At 39.8% G+C, this 22,747-nt stretch overlaps 1 protein-coding gene across 9 annotated transcripts in view; it reads left to right on the top strand.

The window, feature by feature from the left end:
* PHACTR1 (phosphatase and actin regulator 1) overlaps nucleotides 1–22,747 on the top strand; it is a 350,894-nt gene that overhangs the window by 147,766 nt on the left and 180,381 nt on the right. The window contains exon 1 of one of the 9 annotated variants that reach the window (XM_080577954.1): nucleotides 19,900–20,101. The exons of the other annotated variants lie outside the window; for them this stretch is intronic. The gene's annotated coding sequence lies outside the window, so the exon portion shown is untranslated. Of the gene's footprint in view, nucleotides 1–19,899; nucleotides 20,102–22,747 lie in introns of those variants that run through there. 9 annotated transcript variants of the gene reach the window in all.

Raw genomic sequence — 22,747 nt, 5'->3', positions numbered from 1 at the left:
CAGGTTGTGTGGTTTTAGACACAGATGGTATATTGTTGGGAAATCACCCCTGTGCATTAGACGACCTTAGCCTTAGTCTTTCTGTACCTCAGTTTCCTTGCCTATTCAACATGTGCATGACCACCACTCTCCTACGCATAAGGGAACCTCGCTAAGAAAAAAATCTTTCAACATTTATAAAAGAGCTACTCACAGCATTGTGGGCTGCTCCTGCTCTGCAGCTCCAATATTAAACATCCATCTTACACAAAAAAGGATACAAAAAAAGGGGAAACCTATTCCCTCTGCAGATCCTTTCTGTTTGTTAAAGGTGCATCGGTATTCACAGCTCTTCAGGGTTGAGCACAGTAACAATATTCATTGTGTTCAACTCAAATTCTGTGCAGGGTAACTAGCTGACGATTTACTTCTGAACTAGTTTGACATTTCTAATACACAGATTTAAAACAGTCAGGAATGAGGAGATCTTTACTTTTCTTGTGTAAAAACCAATTAATTATTTCAAGAATAATCATTGCCCTGAGCTGGGGATGGGGAGAAAAATAACAGGTCACAGCTCGTTGTGCTGTATCAGTCCAGAATCCAAGGCAAGAATCGAAGGCTGCTCCTGACACAGCACTGTGGTCCTTTATTTCACCCCAAAGGAAATTCAACTGTGAGATGTCAGTACAATACTTACTTTGTACTGATTGCATCCCGGGCTTCTGAGCAGAGAGCAAGGAGCTAAGAAATCCCCATGCTGATAATAACCCTCAGTTGTCAATTAGATGGTATTAGCAATGATCGTATGCTGGTACTATTTCATGCTGGAATTCAGATTTCAGTTTAATTTTTAAACTTCACCTCCATCCTGTGGTCAAATTAGACATTGCATGTGAGAGGGATTGTTCATTGTCTTGGACAGCTCTTAAGCCCCAATTTTTCAGGCCTTCTCACCATCAGTTTCTATTATGGTGCAACTATATCTACTGTCAATGTGTGTTGTTGCTTTTTCTTCTTTTATGAGGGGTGTATTGATTGCTTTCTTAGCCAGATGCTTGACCCAGTGTGATATAATATCTTGCAGCGAAGCTGTACTTTTTTTGCAGATAAAGCTGGGCAGACCATCAGGCAGCAGAGGGACACTTCATGGTACAGCTGAGATTACTTAATGATTCTTTCCCACTAAATCAGCATTCCCACTCCTCCTTTTTGCCTGCTCTCAGCCATGAGGTCCTGCCCTCTTCCTTTGTGCTGACTTGGCTATTCACAAACTATTCATTTTTGTTGTTGTAGCACTAATTTTTCCAGATTAATGAGCCACACAAGGGAAGCAGCATGAGTGAGCTGCCTCCAGGGGGAAGGAGGAAGAGGAGAGATGGATGCCTTTTGGCAGCAGAAAGCCATTGTATTAGTTCAGCTGCTCCATTATCATTCTTTAACTGCCAGGAATCATCTTCTGAATATAACCAAACTCTGAGATACACTCAGCCATTAGAAAATGAGATTTTTATTGCATTTACAGCCTAACCAAATTTGAGTAGGTTTAAAGCAATGACCTATTGAACACTAAGCTCGTTTGGTGCCTGATCATACCACCAGTTGGTGGAATCTCCCTTGCAAAAATCTTGTTACCTTGAACTTAGGTCTGTCTGCATGCACACTTGACAGTCTATATGGCTGCTTTCTGCAGTGCCCTATTGAGCATGTCTCATACTGGGCAGAGCTAATGAGCTGGGAGAGGCAGATACCTTTTTAGCATCTTCTGTTTTGGTAAGTCTCTCCTTAGGTCACTACTGTCTACTTGGTTTTCCTTCAGCACAGTTTTGCACTTCATTGAAAGCCAGCAAGACTCTTCAAATGTTTCTCAAGGCAGAAACAGGCTTTCTCTCACCTGGGAACATCTAGCCCTGTCCTTAGGTATTTCGTGACAGATGTATGAATAAGGAAATTGCTTTTCAAGAATGCAGAAGAAAAAAAAAGTTAAAAATGAAATCTACCTTGTGAAGTGAGAGCCTTTGTTTTAAAGAATTACCTACATAGCAGCCATGAAAAGCTACAGAGAGGTATATATTATTTTCCATTAGCAGATGAGTTAGGGTTAATGGTAATCTAATTTCTGCTACTGTTCTGCTTGGATAAAATAAAAGTATGTCTATCCCCATAATAAGTAATTTTGGACTGAACACTTAAGCCTAAAAACAATTTTTTTCTTATCTGAAAGCTTGATAGTGTAGCAAAAGAAAGGATCAGTTAGTTTCTGGATGCTTTAATGATCCAGAAAATAAGATTTAATTAAGACAATTTCTCATCCATGGGTTCTGATCATGTACCATTAAAGCCAATGGGACTTAAAAATGTGCAAGTTAAAACTTAAATGTGAAAGGATGCTATGTGAAAAGATATTAATGTTGTCAGGACTCAGTAAATTGCTCATACCACGTCTTATTAGCTCTTATGAATCAAGTCACAATTGTTAAACCTTTCTCCTATGAGTGTTTTCTTTCCCAGAAGACTGTAAGTCATAGCCCAAGAAGTGTTTATATCAGTGAAAATAAATTCTCTTAAACAAACAATCAGTGTGAAGACATCTATGATGGGTTGTATTGAACTTGGATTTATCTCCTCACAAGTGTTCTGTGATTTTATCATCTGTTTGTGCCTTCTCAGTATCCATTCAGCTCCTTCACTTGTCATGATTTTAAGTCCCCTTCAGTATTCTCATTTTATCACGTATTGAGGTAATGTCTCCATTAGAAGAGGCAGCTGCATTTCTGAGGAAGACAACATGGTATATGGTTAGTTCTTTGGATCTTCATTAGTGCAAACTTGTCCCTCCTCTGTCAGTTCAGTAAATGGACAGAATAACAGGAGTGTCTCAAATGGATTTCTGAAAGCAATTAAGTCGGTGCAGATGCCACAAGTAGTCACTTTATGAACACCTTTTTGCACATCCTTTTGTCACAATATTTTTAACAATATTTAAGGAAGAAGTGTTTAACTTTATATGCTCAGCTTCTGAAATTTCTAGGGCTCCTTCACCGTAACATGCAAAAAATGGCTCTGGAAGTGAGCTCCAGTGCCCACAATATGGTTTAATTATAATGAAATAACAGTTTTGTTATTAATTACGTAATAGTATCTACCGTTTACTGCAATTAAATTTGCAGTGCCTGACTACTAGGAACTGTTATGTCATAGTAAGGGTGGTTTCCTTTATTTGCTTATGCTGAGTTGCAGGATCTGTAATTATATGCATGGATCATCAATTTTAGACTTGTTTGTATAATTAAAAGTAATTGAACATGAAAGCAATCTATGAATATCAGATTATAAAGTACTCTGTCTATTGTGGAGTTGGAATAATTAGTAGATTGGAGGGATGATTATCAGTTAAGAAAGCTTCATAATTTTGTAGTAATTTAAATATAAATAATAATAAAAAAAAACACTCCATGAATTCAACAGTAGCTTCCCTTGGGATAGTCAGATATGTAGTCAATAAGGGATAGTCAGATTTCCAAGGTTATTCAGCTGTGTGTACATCCAGAACGATTTTAGTTTAGTCTAGTATGTTAGCGTAGTAATCTCTCCCAGTAATATATTCTCTGTACTGTATTCTCTGTACTGTATTCATCCTTGTGAATACAAGCCTTATTAATAGCATTATTAAAGTTATTAACAATACATTTTATTGCTTAAAAACTGAGAGGCTTATTAAACAAAAAAGTCTTGATATTCAGTGTACATAGAAAAGAGCTTCTCAGTGGAAGCAAACACTTCATTTGGAGAAACTGCTGAAAAGCTTGGTGCAGAGGAAATCAGATATTCTTCCATGCATCAGATATGTCAATTTAGGTGTATGAAAGTATGTAAATGTTACTGCAGGCCAGCTGTTGCTAAACCTGGCTGCAGAAAGACCTGGTTTCATCCTGTCCCCTGTGGTGAAGGCAGGGCCAGAGGGGCAGTGTCCTTTACAGAGCCATGAAGCACAGGAAACAGCTCTGCTGGGGTCTCCCTGCACAAATTGTTTGAGTGTTCGGATAGTTTTATAGCTTTTCTCTCAAGGGTGTTTCCGTTAGAAGCATACAGACTTTGTGTTAGAGTGTCAATCCGCCCAGTAGTGGGCAGGAAAGAGGCCTCCTGGGATGCTCTGGGCCCAAGAGGGAGAATAAACTCAGCATTTGGGAACTAAACAGATCATCTTTTCTTTTTTTTTTTTTTTTTTAATCTTGTTTTTAAATGATCTTTTTGTGTCTGCCAGCTCTGGTTGTGCAGGATGCAGAGTGCCTCCCACCAATGGAGCATGCTGGATGGTCTCCCCCTTGCTCAGGGAAGGGAAGTGGGGTTTTCTTTCACTGCCAGAGTAGGCTTCTTGGAGGTTGGAAAGATAAACAGATTTCCTTGAATTAATACCATCTTATACCAATGTTGGGAGCTGAACTGAAAATTCAAAGGAGCGAAGTAGGCTAATCTTAGCCAAAGAAAACAGCAAAACATTGGCAAACACAGTTCCTCCATCTCCACAAGAATCAAAGGGGGGCTTGCTTGCAGTGTGAGCCATGGTTGTTTTTAGTGTTGATGGTGACATTTCAAACCTTGAGGGGTTATTACCCAGTTCTGTGTGGTTTGGGGAACGCTTCTGTGTGCTGGTGCTTTATATCATTTATGTTGCACTGACATCTGGTGGCAAGTGGCAATGCAAGTTCCTCATTGCAATTTGTTTCTGTGTGTTTTCCATTAAATGCAGCATGCTGGAAAATTAAACAATCATGGAAGGTTTGAAGCTCATTAATACTGCCACAAAATAAATATTGACCAATAATTAAAATCTGATAACAATTTCAAAAAAAAAAAAAAGCAGTTAAGTGGGTAGTTGGAATTGGGGAGAGGCAGGGAAGAAAGATGCAAATTCAAAGCGTTATATTCCTTTCAGCTATGACATCTTTCCAAAGTCATTTTCAAGAAGTTGATATTATATGTGAAAATAAAATTATTAAATATTCACTAAAATAACTTTGGGAAATTCTGCAAGGTAGAATTCTCTTCTCTCCATCTTCTAGTTAGGATTCAAAAATGTTCAGGTGTTCATCTTCTTTCTTTGCTATCCTGGTTTTCCCTTTCCTCTTTTCCGCTACATTACTTCCACTGTGAGTCTCAGGCTTGCAGTTATCAGAGCACTCAAAATATTGCAATAGCAGTGCCAAAACGAAGAGCTTAAAGTCATGGGACATTCCCAAAAGCACACTAAAAGTTCCCGGGGTATTTTTAAATTAAATGTGTAGTGTTTTCTGTTTTCACTCTGTAGTTTGAGATGCGAGGGCCCACATTTTCAGGGTTATCTGCACAGTCTTAAGGGTTGAGTTTTTCTCCACTTTCTTTTTTCTCCAGAAAATCTGGTTCTGATGTGATTGCCTGCTTCCATGAGCTGGGACTTCCAGAAAACTGTCAGCCCATAGGAGAGTCACAAAAGCACTGAAAGTTGACTACACTGACAATCTGGAACCGTACAAGTCTCTATACAGTCAGCTCTCTTCATACATATAACTTGCTGTGTAAGCAGAAATTTGGATTCCTATAAGAGATGGTTACATCTCCTATAGCTCCTGCCTAAAATGTTTGTGACGGTAGTTTCTCCCTTGTCTTGAGCATATGCTTTAAGATCTTTGGAGACATTTATTCATGAGATAGTGTTTCTTATTAGTAGTCTTCCATAAGCGATATCTTAAGCACTCTGTGAACTTAGTGGATTTTTCTAAGCAAAAGCTGTTTCTTGAAATGCATAGCTTGTAATTTTTTAATATCTGCTAGGGGGCAACATCTGTTCAATAACATCATCCTCTGTGTGAATATTGCTGAGAATTTAACAGCAGTTCAGTGAGAAAGAAGCGTGTGATAATGATACAGAATTTCTGTACTTGTTGAAGGTAAATAATAAGTATCACTGAGATTCATAGAAAGCCAAAGAACAGCAATGGCTTGAGATTCTAAGTGTATTTAGATGAGAAGTTGCTAGCTAGTTTATAGCTTTGCGCAGACATTTGTAGATATATGTACAAACAAGATTATCTGCGCATATTGGTCATGAAGCATGTGAATGGACTGCACAAGTGAGTCCAATCATACACAAATGCACAAATGTAGTTTCAGTGCCACAGACATGGCAATAAGCACTGCTGTACTGCTGCTAGTGTGAAGTCTGATGACTAAAAATCTAAGTCTCTTGCAGAAATGAGGTCTCTATGCTGGGTCTCTAAGTCATTCAAATGTATAAAATAATCATAAGTACCACTTCTAATGAATGACAACAGGACACTAGAAAACACTTGTTTTGTACAGATGAAAAATCACTTATTGTTTATTGACCAAGGTATATAGGAAGAGATGGTTTGTACCCAGGTTTATGCATCTGATCAGAGATTCAAGATCAGAGAAATAAAAAAGGCTGCAAGTCTCTTCACAAATCATACATTTTTATGTGGTAGGAAGAAACAGATATATGTTAATGACAGAAATAGTATCACATTACTTATTAGCATCTTTGGTGGAAAATGCACAGATGCACCAAGCCTATTTTTATGGATTGTTTATGAGGAAAAGGGTGATCAGGCACTGGAACACTCTCCCCAGGGAAGTGGTGACAGCAGCAAGCCTGACAGAGTTCAGGAAGCATTTGGACAGCTCTGTCAAGCATAGTTTGATTTTTGTGTGATCCTGTGTGGAGCCAGGAGTTGGACTCAAAGATCCTTGTGGGCCCCTTTCAACTTGGGATATTCTGTCGTTCTATGATACTAAGTTCTGGTGATTGCAGTACAGTTACAGTATGTTGCATGCATTTCTACTCATGTTGTATTCCAGCACAGTTCACCTAGAAGAAACTCATAGATGCAATCTAACTACTTGAAATTTCTCATTGCTTTTGTAATATTTGATCACTTATGAAATTCAAGAATGCAGATTCATGTATTTGTTCTAGGACATGCTTACATGCAGGCAGATGGTTAGTATACCCACTGGGAACATATTTTACAAGCACTAAACTGCTTTTGCAAGAAGGAAAGAAATTCACTGTAAGAATAATTCAAGAGATAAATGGTAGAAATGGTAGAAATAATTCACTTTCTGTTATTAAAAAACATTTATCATCACCGTATCCTTTTAAAACTAATATGCAAGTGTGGGTGCATTTAGCAGAGCATGAATTTTATAAAAGGCAAAGTAGGTACAGCAAGTGAGTTCTTTTACTTACCCAAGTCCAATTGAATTCTTTACAGGATATGGGCCCTGGGGAATGTGATGAGTGGTTTAATTAGTTTTAAACCATCATACTTAATCAAGCACTGTGCATTCATTCACTTCTAGGAAGGCCTTTTTGGGTCTTTTTATTGTTACTGGATTATGAGAATTTGGAGCTCTTGATTCAGTGTGGAGCAAATCTCTTCTGACATCACCACACATAAAACTAAATGATTATTCTCCAAGTCAAATTTTGGACTTAAACTCAATTTACAAGAAGGAAGAGCCATTAGACATCTCTGAGCTAAAATTTTAATTGGAGTATGGTTCATCTGCAAAGCACCCAGAGTTCATGCCAGTTATCCCAGTGATAAGAAGCCAGAAAAGGTGTGCATAATAGATAGTGGACAAAATAAAAGGGAATATACCCATATCAGTTAATTTCATTTTGCTGAACGAATATTTGAATTAGAGCTGCTGTGGGCCAATTGTTCTTTCTCAGGTCTTTCCTGACACAGGTTCTTTCCTGGACAACTGAAATGTTTGGTTTATGCTTTTATAACTTCTTTCAGCAATTATCAAAGCAAAATAATGATGTCTTAACCTCTTCCAGACTACAGTTGTACTAAATAAGCTTGATCAATTTAAAGGGAAGGGAAGAAAAAAAAAAAAAGGAAAAAAAAAAAAAAAAAGAGGCTCTTTCTGTGTTTTGATTAGCTGCAAAGGAAAATAAATGGATTACAGGTTTGTTGACCTACCATGTGGAAGCAACACACTTGCCACCCAAGTCAGTGTGGGCCATATTCTTTTCTGCATTGAACAGGTTTGAGGTGTGCTGATGCTGTAAGGTTGTTGGGGTACAATCTGATTGTTACTTGGACACAGCGAATGTGCTTGAGGGCTACTGCCCTCCCCACAAGAGGCTCAGAGGACAAGGAGCACATTCTGTGTCCAAGATTAGACTGCAGCTGTGTGAACAAGTAGCCTAGACCTCCTGCAGACCTGGTGGCTTCCTTTGCTAGGTATGTACCTGTTCTTCAGCTGTCCTGTGTAGCATCTCTTAGAGCAGCTTTGGAGTCATGGATATAATCTCTTGTGGAAGTGATCTGGACATGTCACACCTCTTGGTGAATATTGCACTATTCACAGACTTGGGAAAACTTATTGGACATCTGAGGTCATTTTTGACATTCACTCTGAAACATCATGGGCAAAATGCATACATTTGAGTAAGCATTGAGTTAATCTTAAAAATCACAATCTGGCCTTTTCCACAAAAGGGTTGTGTAGTGGATTTCAAGAAAAGTCTTTCCTGAATATAGACTGCCGTGAAATTCTGAAGTATGTGCTTATGATTTTTAAAAGGGTTTTTATCATATTTGTAACTGAATTCACAATAACAAATTAGTTTCGCAGAGTCTGCACTGTCTGTGAGACAAAACAAGAAACAGCTGTTTTCTTTACCTGTTGGATAGCATCATCATGCCTAAAGTACTTCAGAATAGTATTTGGTTACCAGTCTTCAGTCCTTATTAATAGCAGTAACAGTATTATGATAAAAGGTAGTAATTGGCAAACCATAGCCTCTTTAAGTAGCCCTGGTGTAAGTACAATCTTTGCCTTGAAGAGTTTACTGAGGGAAAGTCAAAGTGACTTGCACAAAGTCACCCAACTCATTTGTAATAGAGCTAAAAATGTATTTCTCAGTGCCCTCAGAGCTAGGTGGAGATTTTCTAGCCAGTGACAGATTTAAGGTTTGCTGTCTCACAGTCCTTCGGATTTAGTCTCAGGATTCACAACATTGCAGTAAAATTTATAGCAATTGCTTCTAGCCATGGAAAGGAATTAAGGTATCAGATCTAAAAACTGTAAGATAGTCTTACATATGGGAAAGCTGTATTGGGTCACTTTTAGATGCTTGTGAAATTGTGTTAGACAATTCTACACCTAGACAGAGGGCATACATAAAATAGAATGATCTCCCCCCCACCCCCCCCCCCCAAAAAAAAAATTAAGCCACTTTGGGTTTTCTGTATACATGGAATAACCAGTTCATGATAGTATGCCCATGGGCCAAATGGCTTTTGTTAAAAGAAATACAAAGTGAAAGCATCCCAGGTTCGTGACGTCGTAACCGAACAGCAAGAACCTCTCCAGCAAAATGGTTTATTTTTTCTTCATGGTAATGCTGCCTTGTTGGAATTATAGCATCCTTTGGAAATAATTCAAAACTGGCAAGAAAGCAAGTGAATACTTGCTGAAAATCTGTCTGCTTTCCTTTGCCTGGTTTCTCAACTTTATAAGGAGCTGGGAGTGCTGGCCACCCTGCTGCCAGTTGGGCAGCTCCTCTGCTGGTACCTCTTGCTGAGGGAACAGGTTGTCCTCTCATCTTAGGGGAATGAAGAGCACAGAGAAGAGTGGACTTCCTGGACCTGGGATGTCACATGCCTCTGCATGTGTGTAGAAAAGGAGATACAGGTGTGAGCAAGCAAAATTTTGGTGTGTGATCCTTTTTTTCCTGAGTAACCCACATTTACTAATGTGGAGCACTGTTAATGCTTCTTATTTTGTGGAGAATTGGGGCCTGTGAGAATGAAATACTGTGTTTGTTCTCCCATGGCACAACAAAAACGCGCATAAGAAACCTCCACAAATTGAAATTACCTTTTTTGTCTCCCACAGGGTTCTGCTCAGAAATATATTTACATGCTAGAAAGAGGCAGAGATGATATTCCAATAATCTTCACTCAGCTGCAGTTTGGTAATTGTTGGCTGGGGGGAGACTTTCAGTATTAAAGATGCTCAGTGTTAGAAAGGTCTGGGATTTGCTGTCAAAGACAGAATGGTGTAAACACCATTGGTGTAAACACCAAGAACACAAAGTCTTCAGGCTAAGGCCCAGATGTTTCATGCTAGCCTTGAAAGGTGGCTTTCCTGAAATACAGGCGCTGCTGTGCATGGCTATAAAGCATTAAGTCCTAATGATTCTGTCTGAAGTCCTGACCAAAATATCAGAAAGGTTTGCTGAGAGCAAGGCTACGGCTTGCAATGCTGCGGAGATTTCAAGATAAAATAAGTCAGGTTTCCGCTGCTGTGAGCTCTCCATCTCCTCCTCTGGAGGTACCTTAACCTCCATTATTTCTTAACTGGACAATCTACCGTGTGTGTCTTTGAGACACAGCACAGAACCTGAACTGTTTTTGATGTAGTTTTCTTTTGTAGACCTTTATTTTTATTCCTTTCTGAATGAAAAGGCAGAGGTTTGTTGGTTTTGGTTTCTTTTTTTTTTTTTTCTGTGTATGTTTTTCCTCTCACAGGTACGATAATTTGCTATTTCACAGTTTCAGCATTCACACATCTTTGGAATTTCTGTCACTTCTGCTGTTAAGAAAAGAATCTGTTTCATTAGTAACAAAGTGATCTTGTGGCAATAACATGAGTACAGGAATTCAGAAGCCTGAAGGTTTTCCTGCAAGGGAAGGGAGGTGACTCTGGGGTGGCATGGCTGCAGAGTACAGAGCTGTGGGCTCTCTAAAGTGAATATATAGAAAATGATGGGTGCTGGGAGTAGGATACATAAACTAATTCATGTTTTGCCAAAAGCACAAGTAAGCCACTCCTCTTTTTTGACTTTCAAGTGTCCCCGAAGGACTTCTCTAAAGGATTTGCAAGCCCATTTTCATGTTGTGGCTGGATGTTTGAATGTGTGTCAAGGTTGCCAGCCAAAAACCTTCTCTAAGACAAGACCTCAAAGGCTATATCTCCAGTCCTTATCTTTGTGGTCAGAGATGTTACTGGTGCTCTAGGAGATGTTGCTCCTTTGCTAGCTGAACTTGCATAGCCATTTTTTAAAGGAAGACCAGCAAATACAGAGGTGCACAGATTGTACATTGACAGCGTGAAACAATTCATAGTACTACTCCTGCTTGCCCTGAAGTAAGGAGACTGCTTGAGAAATTGTTGATCACACACAAGCAACTGGTGGGAAATCTTTTTTTTTTTTTAAAAAAAAAAAAGAAGATTTTTAAATTTTAGAAGATTTTAAATTTTAAAATTTAGAAGATTTAAAAAAAAAAAGGATTTTAGTGAAGTTTTTAAAAACGGTAGCTCTGCAGAGCTCAAATTATTGTTTTGTTTGCTTTGTCTCAACATTAATAATTGTGCCTTTCTTTGGTCACAAATTGGTGTTCAACGTGAGAGGGTTGGTGCACAAAGGGCTTTAACCTGTTTGTAGCAGCTACTGGCGTGACACACAGTTCTGGGTTGTTTGAAAGCCCTGTTCAGAGTAGAATAAAACCCTATGTAGATCTCTGCAGAGAGGTTCCTACAGCATCTCCCTTTGTGGAGGTGTGACCTTTTCTCTTTGATGCTTCTGAGAGTGGTTCATATGTGTTGTCATTGATTTGTGGCATATCAGACACCAACTCTTCAGCTGAATTCAGCTAGGTGGCTTTTTTTCTGTGAGTTCAGTTTAGGTTCAGATTTATTTATTTATTTATTTATTTTGTATGAACTTAAACCAAAAACCTTTGTGATACATGAGAGCACTTTCTTCTTTTAGGAGTTGGGATGCTATTTATTCAAATTTGAGATCAGAGAAGCAAAAAGACTGCTGATTTCCAGGATGTGGAAGGCAAGATGCTCTCAGTGCATTGCAAGGTAGCTTTATGGACAAACTGAAGTCTGAGTACTAGTCATGTTAGCCAGCTTTGACATTTTACTAAGTGCCATACTAATCATGAGGTGATCCTTGATGTGATAAACACGGGCCTACTGATGTGAGAGCAATAAATGCTTTCGGCCACAGTATTTTCAAAAGAAACAAAGCAGTAGACTGTATTGTGCGCTCTCTATAAGTGTACATAACAGATGAGGAAAGCTGGACAGCTTTCAACAACTGCACCATGGTGCATGCAACCTAAGGGTGAGGTTGTATGTCTCAAAGGGCTGTGGACCACAGGAGAACATGTTAGAGTAAGACAAAAGGAGAACCTCATTCTCCGTTATTTCAGTGGGGTTCCCAAAAACAAGACTGCTCTGTGTCCTTGAGATGGTCCACAAATACAAGGGAGGAAGGCATTTCTTTCTAAAGTTGATTCCTCCAGTGCGTATTGCATAATCTGCAGTGCATTAATCTTAAGTGAGCTCTTGGTATTGTGCCAGGGTTTTGTAGTTACCGAGGAAAAATTTGTATGGTTTCTTTTCAACATTATTTTTGAACCGTGCAAATGTTTTTTTTCATCTGCACAAGTACCGCAGTTTGTGCTCTCTCAAATGTTAAATAAGAGAACAAAAGCATTTCTCTGAAAAGTTAGAAAGCAGAGGTGTATTAAAGACGCCATAGTTGGAATGAAGTTTGAATCTGTGTTCTAAAAGATCAAAAAGTTAATTTTATCCTCAGTACTGATAATTGCTGATTCAATCTGTTCTGCCTGTTCCCTCAAGTTTTACTCTTCCAACATTTTCTCCATCCTTTTCACAACCTATAGCACATAGATGAAGAGTGTCTTTTGTAGAATTATTAGTTTTGATGTCCTTACAGTAATTTAAGGAAGACTTACTAGTTTCCCACTTTTTCTTCTTTACTCCTATGATAAATTATTGTAAGTGGCAGTGTGATGTTTCATTTCATAGGTGAGTCTTTCATGGTGGCCCTTTGATGGGTGTTACAATGAAAAGTCACTATTTCTGCAGGATGTTATATTGGATATAGTGGAGATAACTTATGAGTATTTTATTGTGTTTTCCTAGGCAGTCCCTACGTGACCATGAAAGGAATAGTTTAAATACTTGAGAGTTTAAAAGAGGCATAAGCTAAAAATAACAAGAAGTACTAGGAGGCAGATTTTGCTTGAAGTAATTGAAGCCAGCTGAGCAAGACAGAAGAGAAGCCTGCAGGTTTATTTCACAACTCCACCTACATACCCCACTCCTTATGGGTTCACTGCTGGGATTGGACCCAAGGTCTGGAGTTAAGAGTATGAGTCAAATCCAATATCTCCTGCAACTGACTTCAGATCCAGCCCTTTGGATTTATTTATGACAGCAAACTTGGCCAGCACAGTGCTCAATTACACTTTTGTTGGGTACATGTATTCCAGAGGCAGGACACTCCCACAGACTGGATTTCCAAAATCTCCCCACAGGTAGTGCTCAAACGTGTATTTTTCTCCAGTTAATGGTTGCTGGCTTCTGGTACCAGAAAGAAAAAGAAGCTTTTGTTCATGACTTTGCTCAAAGGAAGAAAATAAATTTGTTTGCACAAATATTTCTGGCCAACAATCTGGATGTGCTGGGTACTTTCTTTGTCTTAGAAGCTCAGAAGGGTTGGAGTGAGGTGCTTTCTGAATATGTTTTCTGACACTTAATCTTCTTAAACAGGAGGTCAGAGAAGATTATTCCTCTGGTCTCTTTCAGTCCCTAGGAAAATAAAAGTATAATCATTTCTAAGGTATTTTGCTACTGCATCCACCTGATCTCAGCTCACTGAAAAACAGACCTTCTCAAGAGCTCACGGCTATTTTTCAGGTCACTTAAGCCATAATTCACAGACACTTAATTCTCCCTAGGGCCATGAATATTAAGGGTTTGTCTGATTGCCACACTGTGCACAGAACTTAAAACCTAGGTTTGGAGACTTATGTGAGGTTCTTGGGCCCTGAAGAGCAAGCTCTTTCTCTAGCAGACAAAGCTTTCCTTTTCCCAGCCCTTCTTCCTGATCTTGCCTGTTACGGAATTTGCCCTGTTGCACTTCTCTGGAGCTGTCTTAGGCAAGACTTGAGCCTACATGACATTCCGTCACTATCTGTACTCTATATTGGCCATTTCATTTCCCATTCTCATGTGCTCCCGGAACTTTGCCATTTGAAGTATCCTATTATCATGCGTGTTACATTGCCACCATCCAAAAGTGTGAGCAGCTCTCTTCAGCTGCTTTGTTTTACCTTTGATCCCATTTTAAACCTCCCTTGTTCAGTGTGTAGCAAGTTCTATAAATACACATCTGGAAAAGATGTGAGAGATCTGTCTCTTCCATTTTCTTTTTTTGTGAAAGCCACCAGTGTTGGCATTGAAGACGCTTCAAATGACCCTTGCATCCAATATCCATATCAAAGCCAGGTAATAGTCTTGTCTTGGTAATTCTGCTTTGCTAGTTATCCCCACTGTCTTCCTCTGTCTCACACTTATTATCCCAAGAGCACCCGAATACAGTGGACCTACACGCAAGCTAAGGTGAGAGAATTTAACCCAGGTATTATTATTATTTATTTATTTATTTATTGCATAGGCAGTTCTAGGCCATAAATGAGAAAAGAAGAAAATTAGTCTTGTTTATATTAAGATTCACTGTTAGGGTAATGTGGGTTTTCTTGAAATTCCTGTCATTACAAAGAGCTTTAGGTAAACAGCCCAGAGCTTTTAAAGAAGTCTTTTCATCAAATACACCACACAAGTCAGCTTACCTGCAGGGGGTTAACTTCACTTCCCAGTTGTTGGCCACTATCTGGAGCCAAGGTATGGAGGCGTCAAGAGAATAATGATTTCTCCCTATGGCTTGAACTGCTTTTCTACTGTTGCTTTTAGATTTGACCTTGAAGCCAAGTCTAATCATGTTTGCTGCTTCTTCCTATTCTTTCTGAATGCCAGTTGCTTGGCTTTTGTGAACCTGCAGCCTACCTTTCTATAGCAGTTAACAGAGCTTAACTATGTTTGGTCCCATTTGTCATCCCACTTCCAAAGGCTACTAAGGACCAGCAATTTTCATTGTCTTGCTTTTGTTATGGCTCTGGCTATAGCATCTGGGTGATTAGACAGGGGAAACTCATACACTATCACGCCAAGCCACTCAGTCTGTACTTCTGCCCTAGTCTAGCTGTCTGTATATTACAAAGGACATCACAAACATTTATGGTTGAACAATGTACTTATTCTTCATGTAGACTCAAAGATACATCTCTTCTCCCAAAATCTTCCATATATATACAGGAGATACTTCTCTTCTTCAATACAGAGAGATATATTGTCATCCTCATTGGGAAGGATTTGGTAAAAACTTACATTTTAATGAAGTATAATGCCACAAAGAAAGTATTCAGAAAATAAGAATGCCTGTGTAATGTGTGTGCTCTACAGAATTTACACTTCTGATGTGGCACAGCATCCAAATTCCTTTTGTACAGTATTGTATCTCTGAGTGGATAGCCAAAACTGTATATGATGCAAGACAGTGGAAAGCCTCCTTCTTATTAAATTACACTACACAGCATGAAGATCTTTGCTAAATTAGCTGCACTAAGATATTGTCTAATAGCCAGGTGGGAAGGGGACTGCACTGTGGCAGGCTCTGCACAGAGAACCCACGAGAGGGGAGCATGATGGAAACCTGCTCAAGTCACTGGAACTGGAACAGGCTCTTAGTACACAGTTTGTTAAAGAGATGGGTGACTCATTAAGAATGATACAAGACATGGGTCTGGAAACATGTTAGCTGTTAAAATGCATTTGATTTTTTAGCCTTGGCTTTCCCTGTGGCTTTCGCCAAACAATTTGACTGTCCTACCTCAGACTGCCTATCTGGAAAAGAAGAGTAGTAAATTCTGACTGAATTTCAAAGGAATGCTGTAAGGATTAATCAGTTTCTTTTTCCTCTGAAAGTTTGGGAAAAGGAAAGCAGCTGTGTAAGTATTTATATTGTTTCCAAGGCATTTTTGTTTGTGACTTATCTCTGACATATGGCTTTTTAATGCTAAGAATATTTATGCTGTGGACCTTTTTTTAAACATCCATTTAAGTTGCTTGTGTGAAACATTTATACTAACTATATTGGTAAATTACTTAAGGTCCTACAGACTAAAGACTGAATTCAGAAGCTCCCTCACTATGTTATAGTTCCCTGAAATACCTCATTACTTAGTGATGCTTAATCAAATTTAATCTTCAGTAAATCTCTCTGTGTCATTAAAATTCTACTAGGCATTACTTTCACGTTATTTCTCAGGGGCTTGAAGTAGACAAAGTTTTGGATTATTTATAAAAGGAAAATTGTTATACTGAGGAAATGAAAAATAATTTGATGGGCTTGCTTCTCTGAGATACAGCATTAAGAATGTCTTCTAGCAAAATTAAAGTATTGCTGTCTGTTTCACAAAAGTTCTGCTTGATGCTGTATGTTTTTTTGCCAATTTCCACCTTGATCTGTCTTAGTCTTTTACATTTCTGTTGAAATGGGTTTTATTTTTTCGTATTTATCATGTGGAAACCGAATACAACTGGTTTGGACATGCAGTTGAGTGAACCCAGTGAAGCTGCACTAATGCTGATGACTGCCCAAAATGTTCAGCCTTTGTGTGCAGCACAACACATGACTTCATGATGAGGTTTTTCTTAGAAGCCCATCTCCTGGGATCATGCCATCATACAATAATCTCAGACTTTTGATTTTGATTTTTAAGCACAGAAAATCTAAAAATAGACCAGCTACACAGAGTGAATCAAAACACAGTCAAACAGAATGTTCTTCTATATCTATTACTGTTTTTCAAATATTAATATTTAAGATCTGGCAGGCTTTTTTTTTTTTTAATTGCGCATGATGAAATTGGCAAGAGGAAACATCAGATGCTTTTGTAAATGCTGATGCCATTCATGAGAGTATGCTTTGCATTTCTAAGCAGTGGTTATAAACAACAAACCTGAGTTGCGATGTAGACGAGGCTAGAGAATCAAAGATTGGGTTGAGAGGTGGAGACCTCAACAGAGAGGACCTCCTTGCTGCCCTTGGTACTGGAGCAGTCAAGTACTGGCCTCTGGAGATGAAACTGGGTGATGCTTCATGTCAGAACACCAAAAATTTTCATGAGATGAACATCAGGCATTGCTTTCCTAACAGTTGGGAAGGTACTCAGTGGCACTGGCCCATCTGTCTCGCTTCTTGTTCAGCTGGTGATTTATAATGGGCAACTGCAGAACATGCTGCTGCTGCCTTTAAATAAGGAAGGTCATAGATTTTGATTCAAGTCCCCACTGTATGAACTCTGCTCTGTTTTTAAGCTCCTCTTCTCTCTTTATTGTAAAGGCATCTTTACAATAAAAAGAGGCAAAGCCCCCCATCACTGAGTCCTCGTGAATCTGGAGACTCCCACTTCCACACCCAAATTGCCTTCAACAGCATTTCCTTTTTTATTTCCATCTGTTTTTTTAGAGGCATATTTTTCCATTTTTGTGGTGAATGTTAATTTCATGTTGGTTTTCCTGTGCATACTTTGTGGGAGTAAACAGCATGGGTAAGGAGAGGGCAGCTTGCTGGAGAGATGAGTGTTGGGGTGGTGTCGTACCCAAAGTGTGAAGTTTTCCAGAGAGGAAAAAAGTACGGGAATCCTGAGAGACAGCCATGCTCTGGGTTCAGGTGATCTCTGTCTGGGAGATCAACAAGCACTTGTATCACCCTAACCAAAAACATCACCAGAGTAGAATGAATAAAAAGACGACGTGAATGGCGAGGTCAGGAATGCACATTTCCCTACTGGAGCTTCTTTTTCCTGCATTCATTTTCCAGAGCGCTGACTCTTGTAGCCATGACGGTTGGTCACCCTTAGTTGCTTCCTTGGAGGAGAATGATGGTACGTAGCAATTGGTGGGCACGTTGGAAAGGCTGCGTGGCCAGTGAAGGATTTGTGCATACAAGTGCATCTGGCAGGATTGGATCAGTAGGAATGTTTCAGAGGGACAGGAATCATGGACCAGAGGAGAGGCATGGCTCTGAGGAGTTGTTCCTCCACAAGTGGAGTCATGATCTGTGGCTGGCATGTGGATGCCTTCTGGCAGCATAAATAATATCCCTGATAATAAGGAGAGGTACAGGTAGGAACTGTGTTGTTCAGGGGCTTGGATGCAGAGACAAGACTTCTGGAAGCAGTGCATGTTTGGTGTTGGGAGTGGGGAAGGGGACAGCCTGGGAGGAGAGAATGAACAATTAAGTGAAATAATCCATAAAATCAGTGAGTTGGTAAAATGAGACTGGCTCGTTAAACAACTTAAACAGAAAGAAAACAATAAGCAAAACTATGGTCAAGGTAGAAATATTACAAGCAATTTGGTGAAAGAAGTTGAAAATGAGCTGGAAGAAGTCTATCAACTGGAGCAAATGGAGCATTGTGTGGTCCTGGTGGCAAGGGAAACCTGAGGAATATCCATAACAACATGTGGAAGGGGAACATGACGGCATCCACCAGAGCTGCAGATCTTTCAGGGGCTCACATCCTAACATCTTTCCTGGCCATGCCAATGGCAGGTGCAACCCATAGCTGCAGAAGTCTGTCATTACAGTCAGAAGCACCAAAGCAATGAATCCAGATGCTCCTTAAATTTGGGCACGAGTGGGGAGAAAATGACTTGGACTATGTTTTAAGTCAGGTGGAAATTCCATGTTTGATCCCACAGTGACAAAGGCCAGGAGGGTCTCTGTGCTGCGTTTGCATTTATAAACCACTCCATGCTAATTTTGTTATATTCTGCACAGTAAAAACTTTACAGAGTATTATGGTGGAGGTGGTCTAACGCAAGATCACAGATCCAAATGTGTGTATCAAATCACTTCAGACTTTATGAAACCCTGAAATGTCTTCATGGTTGTGAACCAATTTGAACATTGGAGAAGGCTTGTATAGGACTTAAATTTAAATTTAAGTTTAATCTGTTTTTATACTATTGAAACCTCCACCGTCCCCCAAATCTGATAAATTTGCATGCATACATATCCTCTTCCACTTGGTGGCCATTCCCTTACTGAGGATATGTTGCAGGCTGTTTGCTGGCTTATTTTCAGCTTCATGTACGAACAGGTTCCTTTCTAACATAGGTGAGGTTTACTATATAGCTGAGTTTTCTGTGACAGCAAGCCCTGTGTGAGTGCAGGCTGGTGGAGTTGCAAAGTGCTAATCACATAAAGACACCATTCCCTTGTCATCACGTGGGTTTATTTATATTCTCCCCCCTCTGATTTCCAGACCAGAACCCTGAAGAGCCTTAGCCCGGTGTGAATTATATAATTTTGTTGCTGCAGGCCATGTGACTGGCTGCCTGAGTAATTCCCTGCAGGAGGAGACAAACTGCATATTAAAAAGCTCAACAAACAGTGTTTAAAACACAAATGTGCGGTGGTAGTATACAGTACCCGTGCCACTTTGTCTGAAATCTACTACTACTGCCGCAGCTCTGTGAAGGCTTGATTTATGGTACCAAGCTCTGTGATTTGAGGGGAAGAGCATGGGTGGGGAGGGAAGGCTAACTGGAGCATTGGCTTGTTCCCTTTCCCCTACAACAACATTCTGTCTCCAAAAGTGGTTTCATCTAAAGTTTGTCAGAGCAAATGGCTACTTGGAGACCTCAGCGTGGAGCAGGGAGTCACTGCCTCGTGGAGGTAAGCAGCAGTCATGGCGTCCCACATCGGCTGGGAGCCTAACTCTGTTATGCAGTGGTGTGGGACAGAGGGAGAAGCAGAGAGAATCTGGCATAAAGCATGCAGGGATCCACTCAAGACCCTCTTTATTTATAGGTAATATATGGGAAGCAGGGGGAAGGGCCGGATTAAATGTTCCCATTTTACAAAAAGCCTTGTGCTGTTTTCAGGACAGTTAATTGCATTGATTGTTCTGACCTCTGTATCTTCCTTTCATATGGGAGCAGGACGTTGAATTGTAACTTGTTTTTCGACTGGCTGAGGCTGGAGGAGAAGGGGCTGTCTGGCACTGCAAGGCTGGATGGCTGTGCGTAGAGTGTGTGCATTTCCAGAGCACAAGACTTAAGGAGGCTGTTGCTCAGCTTCAGAAGGCACAGCTGTTGCAGAGCGAGGGAAGGAGTGTGGACGCAGCCTTGTGATCTCTATCAGGTAGGCAAATGCACAAACCATGTGCTTGTTCCTGACTAGTTTTATTTCTCGCAGTGGTAGTATTATTAGCAGATAGCATTTGGGTTCACAAAGTCCTCATTTCTGCTTGTGGCAGTTGGATGTGGGTGATGATAGCAGCTGGGTGTGTTTGCCCAGAAGCCGGTATGTATGAATGTGGAGATCAATAGCTGTGCTAAAAATCACTGAGCCATCTGGGATTTACAGATAGAGGATTGACTTGCAAATCCACTGCAACTGAGATCTGCAGTAACTGCTGAATAGCAGCACACATGATGGAGATGCCATAGAAAGTTATCCAGAAGACCTGAAAAAACCCAGTGGTACTTTTCTCAGCCCTCTTTTGCAGAGAAGCTTGGGAAAGGGTGAGAAAATGCTGAGGCAGGGGGAAATGATGTTCTGCTGCTGATTTTTTTTTTTAGTCATGTTGTTGACATACGATTTTGAACCTAGTGCAGGAAGATGGACAATACAGCTGTATTTTATGTGTGCCTGGTGGCTACCAAAACCAGTGTCTTTACATCTGCATGCAAATTGGAGAAGCATGTAGCCAAGGGGATGTGGGGGAGAGCACAGGCAGGGAGAGGAGAAAAGCCTTGTTTGGAAAGATGGCAGAGAATGCACTGGGAAATAGAGTTTGGATTTCAAGTCCATTTTATGCTTATTCTGTGCTCTGTGATTATGCAGACCTACAGCGTCTATGAAACTGTAAAAAGGAGCTAGGGACAAATTAAGATCTGAGAGTAGAGAGAAAGTGCAGAAACAGTCTTTTACTGCAGGTAAAGAAGGCAGTGCTTTCACAACAGACTGGTCATCTCTGTCGTAGCTTTAATCACAGATTTTAAGTATGGAATTAGTCTTCCATTCTCTCTCAGTGGTAAACAGTGATATTTGCCTGTTCTACTTCACATGAAGAAACTGAGACATGGGAAAATTGTAAGATGTCACGTGGGTTTCTGGGTCAAGCTGTTCTAAAACATAGCTGGGAATGGAGAGGCTGGTTGCTGACGTAGGATGCCATGTTTATAAACCTATGTAATGGATAGGTAAATATATGCATGTTCGTGGTATGGAGCAAAGTAGGTATTCTGCTCTATGTACTTCTCTGTTGTGGATAAATACAGATGTTGAAACTCAGATATTCATAACAGTGCGGGGCATCCAATTACTAAAATAGTGGCATTTGGAGTCTGGAAAGACTAAACAACTTAGTCAACGTCAAAGAAGTAATTTGGAAAAGAACTGGAAATGCAAAACAAATTGGCCAGTGTTTTACCCACTAACTCATTCCAGCAAAGCAAAATAACAGCTTTCCTGTTTTAATTTTTTCTTTATTTTCCTTGCTTGTCATGACCTGACCTTATGTTAGCTTGGATAGTTACATTTTTCTTCTGTACTATTCTAGCTTGTATTTTAAGTGGTGGTATCTAGTATTTATTTTATGAAGTTGCTGTGTGGATATCTTCTACTTTAGAGGGAGGAAAATTTTGGTGGTGGGTGATGTCGTCACTGAACAACATATAAGCTAGTTTGTAAATAAACTTGGGAACACAAAATAAAATGTGGAACATGATTGTTAGTCCTCCATAATAAAAGTGTTGTTCACAGTGCTGTGTATTTGGAGGTTTGTCAGGGTTTACACTACTTGCTAGATCTTTTCCCTGAATTTTTTTCTTCATGGAGTTATTCACTGTAAAAAGGCTTCAGCTAAAACTTTGGTAAGTAGGAGGCATCTTTTATATCTGTAGCTGTCACTGCATTGCACAACAGATGTAGTGGTGATGTGACCCAACCCTGCTGCCCTTACTAATGTATGTGTTAGCAGAGCTACACTCGCTGCACTACTGTTCCTGAGAAGCAGAGCTGGGCCTTGTAAAGCTCTTTTATCTCATTCTGAGTCTGCAACCCTGTTTTTTCTGGTCCCAAAATATAGACTGTGGTCAGTTGAAACTGAGAAGCAGTTTGTCGTTTCTTCTGTTTTCATCTTCTTGGGATGCAGCTAGTGGAGAATGTTGCTTTTCCTGTGACCTACACCACTGAATGGCATCACTCTGTAGGGGAGTCTCCTCAGGAAGATACTTACAGATATATTTATCACTTGTTTAATGCCATTGCTTAGTGAAGTTACATGGGCCATCTGTGTAATCAAATGTGTTCACAGCTATCAAGGAAGCTCTTCAAATAGGCCTACAGGTAGCTAACAGCATATCACTATAGTATCTTTTGAAGAAGAAAAAAAGAATAATTTGACTTTCTCCTTACAGAACCTTTGTCATACTCCTCACCCCAGGAGCTGAGATCAGGAGTTGAATGATCTGATATTGCTTTCAGCATAGTCATTCTTATTTCCATGTATTACCTCCACTGAAGGCAGTAAGAGTTAGGAGCTGATAGCTAGGAAAGCATTGACCCATCAATTTTCTTAAATGGTAGTCAGTCTAACTGAAGATGAGAATCCCTCTGAAGGAACTGTCACACTTTGTTGGATAAATGATCTGCAAATGAGAACTGTTCCAAGGAAACTGTGCTAGGTGACGAAAGAAGGGAGCAGTCTAACGCAATCTTGTATATGTTGATTAGAAGAACAATTCTGACCCAACAGAAGAGTTAGGGTATGATGAAGTAGAT

The sequence above is a fragment of the Anser brachyrhynchus genome, assembly GCF_964034855.1.
Source record: "Anser brachyrhynchus genome assembly, chromosome: 2".
Lineage (NCBI taxonomy): Eukaryota > Metazoa > Chordata > Aves > Anseriformes > Anatidae > Anser > Anser brachyrhynchus.
Note: the sequence above shows the minus strand (reverse complement) of the source record. Positions and strands in the feature narration are given on the sequence as shown.